Source organism: Chiloscyllium punctatum, chromosome 4 (assembly GCF_047496795.1).
Source record: "Chiloscyllium punctatum isolate Juve2018m chromosome 4, sChiPun1.3, whole genome shotgun sequence".
Classification (NCBI taxonomy): Eukaryota; Metazoa; Chordata; class Chondrichthyes; order Orectolobiformes; family Hemiscylliidae; genus Chiloscyllium; species Chiloscyllium punctatum.
This window is the reverse complement of record NC_092742.1, coordinates 114,106,974-114,121,958: the sequence shown is the minus strand read 5'-3', so window position 1 is coordinate 114,121,958 and position 14,985 is coordinate 114,106,974. Positions and strand designations below refer to the sequence as shown.

The 14,985-nt window shown below is 46.0% G+C and overlaps 1 long non-coding RNA gene across 6 annotated transcripts in view; it reads left to right on the top strand.

The window, feature by feature from the left end:
• The window catches only part of LOC140476630 (uncharacterized), a 48,551-nt gene that overhangs the window by 23,209 nt on the left and 10,357 nt on the right, over window positions 1-14,985 (top strand). For 5 of the 6 annotated variants that reach the window (XR_011960534.1, XR_011960538.1, XR_011960533.1 and 2 more), the window contains 2 exons: window positions 6,700-7,244; window positions 12,292-12,398. This is a non-coding gene — a long non-coding RNA (uncharacterized lncRNA). Of the gene's footprint in view, window positions 1-4,743; window positions 4,837-6,699; window positions 7,245-12,291; window positions 12,399-14,985 lie in introns of all 6 variants that reach the window. The other variant, XR_011960535.1, reaches the window with a different exon arrangement.

The following is a 14,985-nucleotide window of genomic DNA, read 5'->3' as shown; positions in this document are numbered from 1 at the left end:
CAGATCTATCCAGATTATACCTAGTCTCTTTGCAGGAACTGTCAGATTTAGTCCCAGTCACTCACTTCATAATGTTAACCTGTAAACTCCTAATTTTGAACACCCTGCAAAATTCTCATTAAAATTCTTTGTGAACTCAAATTCCAGCACATTTTCAGGTGGAATGTTCCAGGTTCTGACAACTGTCTGTTCATCCAGAAACTGCTGAGGTCCATGTTGACTCTGGGGTTACAAAGGGCTGAGCTGAAAGATGAGATGCAGTTCCTGAGCTCCCATTGAGATGCATTGGAACAGGACAGGAGGCTGAGGGCAGTGTAGGTGTGAGCAGACAATGAAAATGACAGGGCTGCACTGAGTGTTGCTTGACTCAATGAGTGTGTTTTGGAGTTGGGTGAAAACAGAGGGAGATGAGACAGGAAGAAGTTGAAGGTGAAACTCTGGTTTAGTTCAGGCCATTGAGAAATTCACATGGTCCCAATGGGAACAGCCAATTTGTAAGTGATACCTGCAGAGTATTTGTTAAGTTTTTAAAATATAATGTATCAGCTTAAGTAAAGATTAGGGCTTTTGATATATAATGGAAATGTTTGAAGTGAAGGAAGGTTGAAAGCTCTTTTAAATTCTCTTAATGGGAGTAATTAGCTGAATCTAGAGAGACGTTGTGACAGGAGCCCTCAGACCCGTGGTGTGCTCCTCTTGTACAATGTGGGAAATAAGGGATACTTTCAGTGTCCCTGACGGCTCTGTGTGCAGGAAGTGGGCCCACCTGCAGCTGCTGGGAAACTGCTTTTCAGACCTGGAGTTATGAGTGGACTCACTGTGGAGCATCTGAGAATGTATTGGACAGCACATTTAGTGAGTTCGTCACACTGCAAGGTGAGGGTTACACAGGCAGAAAGGGAATGGGTGACCATCAAACCAAATAAAAGGCTCAGGAAGGCAGTGCAGGAATCCCCAGTGATCATCCACTTCTCAAAAAGATACTGAATCCTGCTTGGGATTCTGTTGGGGGTGAATGCGTGGAGTTGCTTCTCGGGAAATCAGCAACAACCAGGTTCATGATACCACAGATAGCTCTGCTGCACAGAACCGGAGGAAAGACAGTGGCAGGGCTATAGTGACAGGGGATTCAATAATCAGGGGTATAGGCAGGCACTTCTGTGGCCACAGACATGAATCCAGGATGGTATGTTACCTCCCTCGTGCCAGGATCCGCGATTATCATGGAGCAGCTACAGGACATTCTGGAGCTGGAGGGGAAAGTCAGTGGTTGTGGAACACACCGATACCAATGACATCACTAAACAAAGGGATGAGGTCCTGAAAGCTGGATATAGGGAGATCTGGGATACAGTAAAATGTAGCTCCTGAAATAAAATAATGTCAGACTGACTCACAGTGCCATGTGCTAGTGAGAGCAGGAATAAGAGGATAGATCAGCTGGACGTGTGACTGGCGAAATGGTGAACCAGAGAAGGGTTTAGATTCTTCAGGCACTGGGACCGTTTCTGGGTGGGTCCTGTACCAGCCTGACCGGTTACCCCTGGGCAGAGCTGGGAGAAATCTCCTGGTGAAGGCTTTTGCCAGTGCCATTGGTGCGGTTTTAACCAGTCTAACAGGGGGATGGGAACTAAAGTGTAGGCTTAGATGGGTCAGATTCAGGACAGGGAATGGGAGGTAGAATATTAGTGATGTAGTTAGCGGCTCAGAAAGTCAAAGGGAAGGAGGATGAAATGAGGATTGAGTCCCTCTTCATCCATCAGTCCTGCCATCCCAGGAATTATAGTCAGCAAAATATGGAGCTGTACAGCTCTCTGACTCTAAGTGCTTGAGCAAAATGGGGGAAATCCACAATAAAAACAAAAAGTGCTGGAGATCCTCAGCAGTTCGGGCAGCATCTGAAATGGTGACAGATGCAGGAAACATTGCAGCCTTGAAGAAGTGTTGAGATGATCACACCAGGTACTACAATATCGGTTACACGCTGAGTGCCAGAACGTGGGACTAGAATTAATAGGTGCTTGATGACCAGCATGAATACGATGGGGCTGGAAAGGTGACATTTCGGGTCAGGACTATTCATCAGGGCTGACAAAGGGTTCTGACCCAAAACATCAACCTTCCTGCTCCTGTGATGCAGCCTGACCTGCTGCACTTCCCCAGATTTACATTGTATAAACTCTGATTTCTAGTAGCTGCAGCCCATAACTATCTCCACATCCCAGGACTCAGGCTGGTGACCCTCCTTTACTCTCTCAATAACCAGGGTAGCTCTCCTTCGGAAAGGGGAACAAAGATATACACAGTATTTCAGGTGTGGTCTCACCAAGGCCCTTCCAGAAAGGGATTCCTGCTCCTGTACACGAATCCTCGCACTAGGAAGATCACCCATCATTTACATTCTCCACTGCTTCCCACTCCTGCCTGCTTCCGAAAAGAGGGAATCACAGAGAAACATGGAATCAAATGAGGTCAGAGTCTCTGGTATAAAACTGTTGAACACAATGCCCCCATCTTCTACATACTGGCCATCAAGCGCACGTGCCTGGTGTGATAATCTAACCACTTCTTCAAGGCTGCAATATTTCCTGCATCTGTCAGCGTTTCAGACGCTGCCCGACCTGCTAAGGATTTCCAGCACTTTCTGTTTTCTCTGTTGTGCAGTACTGAAAGGGGGGATTTGCAGTTGAGAATTTCAAATTGAACTTCATGTTCAGTTTTGATAGTTACTTGATCCGTGCCGATCTGAATATCATTGACCTTATCTGGATGGAAAGGTGTGCATTCTGCCCGTGGACGAATATTTCAAATGTTAGTGTGACTGGGGACAAAGTACTGAGACAGTGAAGTCCATGTTAGCGTGGGGACTGTGGAGAGAGATTTCATTGGTTTTTGAAAGTCTAAAAAATCATGACACATTTCCCAGGAACAGTTAAGCCACTGGTTTTGTATGAGGACAATTAACCATGAAACCAGAAAGACAAAAGGATTCCTGCATCATGGAAAAAGCTATGAAAATGGGATTGTTGTTACGGGGTAAATTATCAATCATTGATTGTAATCCATTGGCGTTGTCATGTCTGTTCCAATGCCGTGGGGAAACACTGGAAATGTGATGAATGCAGTGTAGGTTTCAGTTATTAAACTGGAAAAGGTGCCGAAGAAATTTACAAGGATGATGCCAGGGCTCAGGGATCTGAGTTACAGGGAGAGGTTGGACAAGTGAGGGCTTTTTTGTTTAGAGCAGAGGAAACTGAGGGGGAATATTTTATAGAAGTGTATAAGATCATGAGAGGCATGGGTAAGGTGAATGCACTCAGTGTTTTTCCCAGGGAACCAAGGACTGGAGGGCATCAGTTTATAATTAGAGGAGAAAGAATAAAAGGGAAGCTGAGGGGCAACTGTTTTACACCGAGGGTGGTATGTATATGGAATGAGCTGCCAGTGGAAGTGGTTGAGGCGGGTACGCGATCAACATGTAAAAGGCATTTGGACAAATACATGGATCGGAAAGGGTCAGAGAAAGATGAGCCGAGTGCAGGGAAATAGGGTCAGTGTGGATGGACATTCTGATCGGCATTGGCCATTTTGGGCCAAAGGGCCTGTCTCTGCTGTAGGATGCGGTAACTAAGTGCATTTGCTATTTCTCCCACGAACTCTGTTGGTATCCTGGGATGTATTCCATCAGGGGAAGGAGACTTGTCTACCTTTAGCGCCATTAGTTTGCCCAGCTCTAACTCTTTCATGATAATGGTCGTTTCTAGATCCTCCCCTTCCTCAATCTCCTTATCAATTACTGGCATGTTCTTCGTGTTCTCCACTGTGAAGACTGACTGCTGTGTCCTCATCTTCCTGAACCATGCTGGATAGGAATTACAAGGCACAGAACTCCGAGAGGTCTTCTTTGAGTCTTTATTGATGAGACATGGTAGTTACCTGGGTATTTTATGTGCAAAATGCCTTTAGGCAGCATCAGGTCCGATGTACGGCTCCCATTCTTCTACCTTTGTAATTTGTGACTTTGTATAGAGGCTGTCTCTCAGGATTATCTCCCTGGCAACAACAGTTAAAAAGTCTAGTTCAGTTCAACTCTGTGGTTCAACCACACACCCCTCCCCCACAGCCCCGTGGCTCTCTCAAGTACCTGACAGGCACTTCAGTTTCCGTGGGGCTCTCTATCAGGATTCTGATGTGGAGGAGCCGGGGTTGGGGTGGGGTGGACAAAGTTAAATACCATACAACACCAGGTTATAGTCCAACAGGTTTATTTGGAAGTACAAGCTTCTGGAGTGTGCTGTGATTTTTAATTTGATCAGGATTATCTCTCTGGTAACTGTTAAATGCTTCAACAATTAGAGAGGCCATATGTTCACCAAACAATAGGTTTCCCTCTAACAGTGTAAACTGCTATTCTGTCCCTGGGCATTGCTGCTCATCACTTTTTATACCCAATCCCGTCAAGCTTTCAGTTGACCTTTTGAAGTTTATCTAATCTCCTAATTTCTCCTTGGTCTTTGCCAATTTGTATGCCTTCTATTTCAATTTGATTTCCTTAGACACCCACGGCAATTTACTCCTTTTCCGACAGTCCTTCCTTTTCACTGATATATACTTTTGCTCAACACTTCAAAAAATTGCTCTGATATTCCTCCACTGTCTGTCAACTGTCCCACCGTAAAGTCTTTGCTCCCAGTCTACATTACCAACTCCTGCCTCATCCTATTGTAGTCTTCTTTGTTTTAGCACAGGATCTTCGGACTGGATTTAATCTTCCCGCTTTCCATCTGTGTTCTAAATTCAACCAGATTTATCTCGCGGCTTTTGTCAGATTACGAGGTGAGGCGATGTTTCCTGGGTGTTTTGGTTTTCATTATCAGTGACCTTGGCTTTGTAATAAATTACAGAATAGATATTCACAACAGAGTATTCTGGACAGTGTGAATGTACCACACGGTCTATAACCATAAATCACTGTTCCCCCTCAGTTTAAAATTGCAAAATCATTATCTTCTACACGCTTCCTCACTATCTCAGTTTTGAATACTATTCCAGTTGACTATCCTACATTTTCCGAAAATCTCCTTTGGTGAAGATGGTGAGTTTTGGATTCCGCTTTCCAGTTATTACCGTAAGAAGATAAGCCCTGGGCACAGGAGAGGCAATGCAGCCCTTCGAATCAACTCCACCATTTAATACCATGATGATTGAGCTCACCTCGGTCTCAGCTGGATTTTCCTGCCTGCTCTCTCTTTCTCTCTCTCTCTCTCTCTCTCTCTCCTCTCTCTCTCTCTCTCTCTCTCTCTCTCTCTCTCTCTCTCTCTCTCTCTCTCTCTCTCTCTCTCTCTCTCTCTCTCTCTCTCTCTCTCTCTCTCTCTCTCTCTCTCTCTCTCTCACACCCTTCAGCCCATTGCAAATTAAAAATCTGTATCTGTCCATTAAATTTGCTCATTGTCTTGGCATCCACTGTGTTTTGAATAGGGAATTCCACAGATTCATAACACATTGAGATTGGTACATTCTTCTTCATGAGAATAGAATAGAATCCCTACAGTGCAGAAGCAGGGTATTCATCTATCGAGTCCACACCAATCCTATAATTCAGACTCACCCATTCCCAGTATTTCCCATTGTTAATGGCTTAACCTGCACATGCATGGACACTGTGGTTTAGCATGGCGAATCCACCTAACCTGCACATCTTTGGACTTTGGGAAGAAACTGGAACACCGAACAAAACCATGCAGCCACTGGGAGAACGTGTAAACTCCACACAGTCACCAAAGGCTTGAATCAAACCAGGGTCTCTGAAGCTGTGAGGCAGAGGTGCGAGCCACTGAGCCACCTCTGCCTAAAACTGCTTCCCCTTACTGACCCCTCCACCCCGCAATTGACTGAATCTATATTCCGTACGTTAGAAATTGGGTTGTCTAACCTGATGTCCCAGTAAAACCCAGTGACAAGCCATATGTCCTGTCTGTCAGCATAGGGATCCTATACACAACACCCTTCCATCCCACACGTTTCATTCACTTTCCAGAGACAGGGCTCCAGTGACTTCATGGGGACTGCAACTTCCATAATTCCTGAGGCAGGATCCACAAGTGTGTGGGGAAACCCGGCACTGTACATGTACAGAATGTGGGCGTGTTTTGGAGCACATGTTTTGGGGTAATTAGGGGAAAGCATTTCACACTGTGATTGGCTAGAGGAGGTATGTATCTGCTTGTAGAATTGATCAGTTAGGGGGTCAAAGTGTCACTTCGCCCTCGTGGGACCACTCTCCATCCCCAGTTCATTGTAATGCTGAGAATAAACTAATGGGAAACAAGGAAGCATCTGACCCATTCTCCCAGACTGAAGGTTCCTCTTCTGTCCAGGATCTGCCACCTCCCTTTCTGTTTCCTTTTGTTTCATTCTGCTCTTACATTATTGACTTGCAGCAACTGAAGGGAAAGCAAGTGAACCCAGAAAGGGTGCAGAGTCTAACCAGGATGGGAAGTGGTGGCATGGAGCTGTTTATCAACAACTCCATGAGAATGGGGAGGGTGTACATTAGGGGGCAGCAGAGTCAGAATGGTGGGAGAGAGTAAGTAGGCTGGAGGGTTACAGCTTTGGGGGAAGAAAGGGGAAAAAGATATTCCAGAGAAACTAGAATAGTCTGTTCTGAATTTCTAACCTGTACATATTCCTTTTATACAGTGTGCTAGATGGTGAAGATTTGCAGACTGAAATCTCAAAATCATGTCCAGATTGTGATTAAGTTAACCAGCATTTGAAGAACCAAAGATGGAGAATCACTGGGCCAAAATCCTGTAACACTCTCCCTCCCAGCATTGTCGGTCTATCTGTGCCAAATGGACTGTGAATGGTACAAGACAGCAGCTCACGACCATCTTCTCAATGGTACCTAGTGGTGGGGCTGAGCCAGTGATGCCCATATCCTGGAAATGGGATCTATCTCTCGTTGCTGAAACCCAGTTGATGTTACTGCAGGATGATGAGGGACACTGAGTCCTCCAGGAAGAGCACCATCACATTCCCCCTGCCTACACCCAGCAATAACACATCAACATCGCTGGTATAAAAGGCAGTGAAGCCCAAGGAGGACTGAAATCTAGTTCTTCAAGGTGAAGTCATGAAAGCGGATTGGAACAGGAGACTGAACTGGATGGTCAGCTGTTTCCCATTGAATGGTGGAGCCAGATTCAAAGGCTGAATGGCCTTCTCCTGCTGCTATCTCCCAGGTATGTATATAGCCATGGAGCCCGGGTAGGAAGAAGTAGTCAGGGCAGGGATTCTGCAGGAGATTGCACTTCCACCTCTGTTTTCAGTGAGGGATGGTTTGATGGATTTTATTTAACATTTATCTTTAACGCAAGGTTTGTGAATTTGTTTTTTTTTTAAAAAGTACAAGTTTAATCCACAAGAAATAAAACTTAAAGAATCGAAACTATCTGCATTTAACAGTTTTTAAAATTTCAAATGCCCTTTAAACAAAATCCTGTCTACTCCCGGACCCCATCACTTTTCAGTTACTCAAACTCCAGGGAAATATTCCTTCCCTCTTTGAACCTTTGGTTTGATGTAACTACTTTCAGTTCTTGTTCTGTGAGCTGTGAAGCATTGTTCTCCCATTTCTCCTCCCCTGAAGTGTTATCTCACCCAGCTGAGCAACCTTCCCACCATCAACATCATTATTCCATTATTTTCTTTTTTGTTAACGTATAATCACCAGCCGTAGCACACCAGTGTCATCAGTTGAATATTTACAAACAAAGCCCATTATGGGCAAAACAAACCATTACAAGTGACAGAGTGGGAAGGGGCTAAATCAAAGTAGAGTTGGGGGTGAGGGGTTGGGGGTGACGGTGGAGACAATGCACTGTATCCCCTGCGGTGCCCACCTCTATCTAATGGCATAGAGAGCATTGATATACCCCACATGCTCCTCCTCCAAGGCGACCCTGAGAATATTCTTTATCCTCAATCATACAATATAATCCCTACAGTGTGGAAGGAGAGCATTGGTCCATCAAATCCCACCAACCATCTGAAGAACATCCCGCCCAGAGCACTCCATCCCTGTAACACTGTATTTCCCATGGCTGATTCACTTAATCTGTAAATTCTGAACACTGTGGACAATTTATGACGACCGATCCACCTAACCTGCATATCTTTGAATTGTGGGAGAAAGCCAGCGCACATGGAGGGGACCCCCACTATTATGGGGAGAATGTGGATACCCCACATAGGCCGTTGACCAAGGCTGGACTCTAACCTTTTACCTGGTGCTGTGACACAGCAGTGCTATGATCACAATTTAAATCAAGACAGATAAACCTTGCTCCTTGTCACATTGCTGTTTGTGGAGACCTACTGCCCAGAGAGGCATCCTGAGGTTCAGAAAGTGGCAATATAAATTCAGTCAACTCCAGCCCAGTTAATGTGGTTAACAACAACATCAATACTCCAGCAGTGTCATCATGAACAAGGTCCACTCCTGACTCTGATGGACAGTAACTGCAGAATCAGAGTCCTGCAGTGATGTGTGAACTCTACACCACAAGGAGCAGGGGGATGACCACTTCCCTGTGTGCACTCACTGGGCTCTCAGTCGTGTTGAAGTCTCAGCAAATCCCTTGTCACACAGAGAGGGAAACAGCTCCTACCCAGTGTGAACTCGCTGGTGTCTCAGGGGGTCAGGATGAATCACTGAATCCCCTCTCACACCCTGACCATCTGAATGGTCTCTCCCCTGTGTGGGCTCACTGGGGTCTCAGGGGGTCAGGATGAATCACTGAATCCCCTCTCACACCCTGACCATCTGAATGGCCTCTCCCCCTGTGTGGGCTCACTGGGGTCTCAGGGGGTCAGGATGAATCACTGAATCCCCTCTCACACCCTGACCATCTGAATGGTCTCTCCCCTGTGTGGGCTCACTGGGGTCTCAGCAGGTGGTGCATTTGAGTGAATCTCTCCCCACATTGGGTGCAAGTGAATGGTCATTCTCCAGAGTGAGCTCGCTGGTGTTTCATCAGATCAGAGGACTGAGTGAATCCTTTCCCACACATGGAGCAGGTGAAGGATCTAAATCCATTGTGACCCCTCTGGTGCCTCAGCAGATTGTAAGATCGAGTAAATCCCTTCCTATACGTGAGGCAGGTGAACAGCCTCTCCCCAGTGTGAATGTGTCAGTGAGTGTCCCACTGAGAGGGGTAAGTAAATTTCTTCACATTTACACAGCTTCGCCCTGGTCCCGTTACATTGGTGTCTTCCCAGATCACATGACCGGTTAAATATTCGACAACCTGCCTAACATGGGAATGATTTCTCTGAGCTAGGAATGCTGCTTTCCCCTTTTATGTTACTGATACGGATCAGGACCTGCAGTTGATGTGATGTCAAAGCTGAGTTTTCCATCTGTGAACTCTCTCTCTCTGTGAAACAAGTTTTGCCTATCATTACGACAACTGCCAACACCAACTCTCCATTCAGCTCTCCTGAATGTCTAAATTTGGACTAAGGCAAAGACCTCAGGAATGTGCTTTTCTCTCACTTGCTTCTGAAAGTAAATTGGAGCCATTCTGAATAAATTTATACACTTTACCAGCAGAACTCATGCCGACTCTGTCATTTACGATTTGTAACCTCTGGGAAATTTGTTACCGTCTTCGATGACCGTTATAATGCTCTGCACACTTCTCTGGAGCCAGGATAAGTCAATTTTAACAATTACCAATAGATTGTATCTAAACAGAATGTCCCCACAACAGTAGGCACTCTGACACTCAGTGCCCATCATTTAAGTACTTTTTCTTAAAGCCCCTCATGTGTCTGGCAATCTGGCAATACAAGTGAAGATATTTTATACAGTAACCTTTCAGTCTCAATTGCCGGTTCCAGTCCTTGAAGCAGCCAGTAACACGCCATAGTGACATGATTGCTAACAGCAGCATTGCCTTGGCAGAAGAGATTGAGGAGAATGAAGCTGTCTTTGGACTATCTAAACATGGAACACTTCAAATGAACAAAAATCTTAGAGATCAATATGGTAGACACAGCAAGGGTGTGTGCCCTGGCTGGTGTGTCTGGAATGAAATAAGCACTAACTGTGGTATCTTTACCCAGCATGCCCTTTAGCTGCATAAATGTTTAAGATCTATTTGCTGCTCTAATTCCACTCTCTTGATCACTCCCATTTGTAACTGCTGTAATGTTGGCAGCCGTGCAAATTGATAACATTTGATTCAATCCATCCCAAAACCTCTCTGTTCACTTTTGTTCACTGAGACGCTCATTCAATCTGACCTCTTTACAAACCCTGCCCTGATATTCCCTTAGAGGGCTCAGAATAAAATGTTCACAGAATTGTTAATGCTGAAAGGAGGCTGGTTAACTCATCAGCTCTCCAAAGGTAAGAGGGCTGAGAGGTAAATAAGAGGGGTGTGTGGGGTTTGTGGGATGGGAACTCGGAAGGCAATAGGTAGATGTAGATGGGAGGTAATGGGGAGAGGTTGGAGTGGATAATTGGGAAGGAAGATGACAGGTGGGACAGTTCAAGAGGCCAGTGTCGAGTTGGAGGGTTGAATCTGAGATAAGGTGGGGGGGGGGGGAGGGGAGATGAGCAAACCTTGATGCCGTGTGGTTGAAGGGTCCCAAGGTGGAAGATAAGGTGTTATTCCTCCAGACGTCGGGTGGCTGGGATTTGGCGATGGAGGCAGCCCAGAACCTGCATGTCCTTGGTGGAGTGGGAGAGGGCGTTGAAGTGGTCGGCCACATGGTGGTGGAGTTGGTGCATGTGTTCCAGAAATGTTCTTCTGAATCAAGTTGGCGTCCTGACTCCCCAATGTAGAGGAGACCACATCGTGAGCAAAGGATAAAATAGGTGAGGTATCTGGACGTGCAGGGAAATCTCTGCTGGATGTGGGAGGATCCTTTGGTGCCGTGGATTGACGTGAAGTGAAGGTGTGGGCACAGGTTTTACACCTCTTGAACTGGCAAGCAAAGGTGCTGGGAGTGGAGGGTGGGTTGGTTGGGAGCATGGATCTAATGAGGGAGTCGCAGAGGAAATGGTCTTTGTGGAATGCTGAAAGGGGTGGAAAGGGAAATATATCTCTGATGGTGCGGTCTGATCGAAGGGGTGGAACTGGCAGAGGATGATGTGTTGTATCTGGGTGGAAGGTGAGGACTGGGAGGTTCTATCCTTGTTGCGTTGGAGGTGTGGGGTTCAAGAGTATAGGTGCAGGAAGTGGAGGAGATACACTGGAGGGCATGGTTGACCACATGGGAGGGGAAATTGTGAATCCTTGAAAGAGGAGGCAATTTGGCATGTTCTGGAGTGTTATGCCAGTTTTCATCAAGTTTCACTGGAACACTGCAGTAAGCTTGAGACAGAGATGTTGGCCAGGGAACAGGCTCATGTGTTAAAGTGGCAGGCAACTGGAAGCTCAGGGTCCTTTTTTCAGCAGAACGTAGATCATCAGCCACCATTTCCACTACCGCCACTGAGATGCTGCCAGACACAGGTTCCTGTCCCCTCCATTAACAGCTATGCACCCTCCCAGCCAGATCGTAATACACTCCTTTGTCTTTCCAAATGTTCCTGTCTCTCTTTGCACTCCATCTCAACCTATTACTTACTCTTTATCCCCTATCTCCTGCAGTCCAAAGATATGCAGGTTCAGTAAATTGGCCAAGCTACATTTCCCGTAGTGTTCTGGGATGCATAGATTAGGTGCATTAGTCAGGGGAAATGTAGAGTAATAGGGTCGGGGAATGGGTTTGGGTGGGATAATCATCGGAGGGTGGGTGTGAGCTTGTTGGGCCGAGGGCTCTGTTTCCACACGGTCGCTGGGAAAATTTAGAATTCCTACAATCGGATCTAAGGAAGGGTCATAGGTACCAGAATGACCCTTGGTGTGTGAAGGAGGTCGAAACAGGAAAGGGGAAGTTTTCGGAAACCGAATGAAATGTATCAGTTTAGACTGGAAGGGGTTTAATTACACTCTGTACAGGTCGCTAATTCTGCATTAGAAACTCCTGCTCCCACGTTTGCAGCATATGGGAAAATGTCTGTGGCCCTCAGGCAATGATAGGTCCTGCGTTCTAGCCACCATCTTTATTGGGGGCAAGGTACAGTGAGGCGCATGGACATGTCCTCTTCCTGTGTCGGGGCGGGGCGATTTGAAGAGGAACATTTACACATCAGACACACACCAGGGAAATAATTGTCTTTAATATTCATCTTGCACTGACTGTGAGCTTTGTCTTGTGAATTTTTTTTATCAGATATTAATTGAGAATAATTGAGACCGGGATCTCAAAAGCATGTTTCTACAGTCAGCGGAGTCATCAGGATCTGAATATCAATGGCAGTTAACTGTGGAACGAGAAAGGTTTGTCTGTTCTGTCTGTCGAAAAGTAGCTCATATTTTTAGGTAAAAATAATGTCCTGTGGCCCAACATTTTAACTCCCCCCCCCAACTCAGCAAGGACATGGAGGTCCTTGGCCTCCTTCACCGCCGCTCCCTCACCACCCGACGCCTGGAGGAAGAACGCCTCATCTTCTGTCTTTGAACACTTCAACCCCAGGGCATCAATGTAGACTTCACCAGTTTCCTCATTTCCGCTTCCCCCACCTCACCCCAGTTCCAAACTTCCAGCTCATCACTGTCCCCATGACTTGTCCTACCTGCCTATCTTCCTTTCCACCTATCCACTCCACCCTCGTCTCTGACCCATCACCTTCATCATCACTCCACTCACCTGTTGTACTCTTTCCTACGTTCTCCCCACCCCCACCCTCCTCTCATTTATCTCTCCACCCTGCAGGCACCCTGTCTCGATTCCTGATGAAGGGCTTTTGCCCGAAACGTCGATTTTACTGCTCCTCAGATGCTGCCTGAACTGCTGTGCTTTTCCAGAACCACCCTATTCCAGACTCTCATATTTTTGTCAAGCAAATAGCAGAAAGATGTACAAATTCATGGTTGGATCACCCTTGGGGTATGTGCTCTGTTCTGGGCCGTGCAGCCCGGGAAGGAGATATTGGTCTGAGAGGGAACATAGATTTATCCAAACTATACCTCGACTCTTTGCAGGAACTCTCATGTTTAGACCCTGTAAACCACTTCATGACTTTAACCTGTGAACTCCTTATTTTCATTTCCCTGTAAATTTCCCATTGAAATTTCTTATGGACTCAAATTCCAGTAACTTTTCAGGTGGAATTTTACAGATTCTGACAATTATCTGCTCATCCAGAAATTGCTGAAGGCGATGTTGACGCTGAGTGCTGCTTGGCTCAATGAGAATGTTTTGGAGTTGGGTGAAAACAGAGGGAGATGAGACAGGGAGAAGGTGAAGCTGAACCTCAGTTTTAGTTCAGGCCATTCAGAATTTCGCATGGTCCCAATGGGAACAGTCAATTTGTAAGCGATACTGCGGAGTATTTGTAAACAGTTTTTAAAATATAATATATCAGCTGAAGTAAAGATTGGGGATATTGATTATAATGGCCATGTTTGAAGTGAAGGAAGGTTGAAAGCACTTGTAAATTCTCTTCATGGGAGTAACTAGCTGAATCTAGAGAGACATTGAGACAAGAACCCTCAGACCCGTGGTGGGCTCCTCTTGTACAATGTGGGAAATAATGGACACTTCTAGTGTCCCTGACGGCTATGTGTGTAGGAAGTGTGTCCATCTGCGCTACTGGGAAACTGCTTTTCAGACCTGGAGATGTGAGTGGACTCACTGTGGACCATCTTTGACACTGAGAATATTATGGACAGCACGTTTAGTGAGTTCGTCACACTGCAGGTGAGGGTTACACAGGCACTAAGGGAATGGGTGACCATCACATCAAGTTAAAGGCTCAGCAAGGGAGTGCAGGAGTCCCCAGTGATCATCCTCTTCTCAAACAGATACTGTATACCAGTTGGAATTCTGTTGAGGGTGAATGGGTGGGGTGGCCTCTCGGGGAAATCAGCAACAGCCAGGGTCATGACACCACAGATAGCTCTGCTGCACCGAACAGGAGGAAAGACAGTTACAGGGCTATAGTGACATGGGATCAATGGTCAGAGTAAGGGCAGGTACTTCTGTGGCCACAGACATGAATCAAGGATGTTATGTTACCTCCCTGGTGCTATGATCTCTGATAGCATGGAGTGGCTACAGTGAGTTCTGTAGCTGGAGGGTAAATAACCAATGGTTGTGGAACACACAGATACCAACGACATCGCGAAACAAAGGGATGAGGGCCTGAAATATGTATAAAGGAAAATCAGAGATGTATTAAAATGAAAAGTAATAATGTCAGGCTTACACCCAGTGACATGTGCTAGTGAGACCAGGAACAAGAGGATAGATCAGCTGGATGTGTGGCTGGAGAAATGGTGTACAAGAGAAGGGTTTAGATTTTCCAGGCACTGCGACCGTTTCTGGGCTAGGTGAGAATTATACCAGCCTGACTGATTTCCCCTGGGCAGGGCTGGGAGAATTCTCTTGGTGGGGTGATTGCTAGTTCCATTGGTGAGATTGTAAATAGTCTGGCAGGGGGTTGGGAGCTAAAGAGTGGCTTAGATGGGCCAGATTCAGGTCAGGGAATTGGGGATAGAGTATTCGTGATGCAGGCAACAGCTCAGAAAGACAAAGGAAAGGAGAATTAAACGAGGATTGAGTCCTCTTCATCCATCAGTCCTGCTATCCCAGGGGTGAGAGTCAACAAAATATGAAGCCTTTTAAATGTCTATGACTCTATGTGCCTCAGCAAAATCGTGGAAATCTGAAATAAAAACAAAAACAAAAAAAAATTGCTGGAGATCCTCAGCAGGTCTGGCAGCATCTGAAATGGTGACAGTTGCAGGAAACATTGCAGTTTTGAAGACGTTGTATAATGCCATCCCACAACGTCCAATACTCCAGGCAAAATGTCCTCAGCCCCTCCTTATGGTTCACATGTTTCAATACTGGCAGCACCCT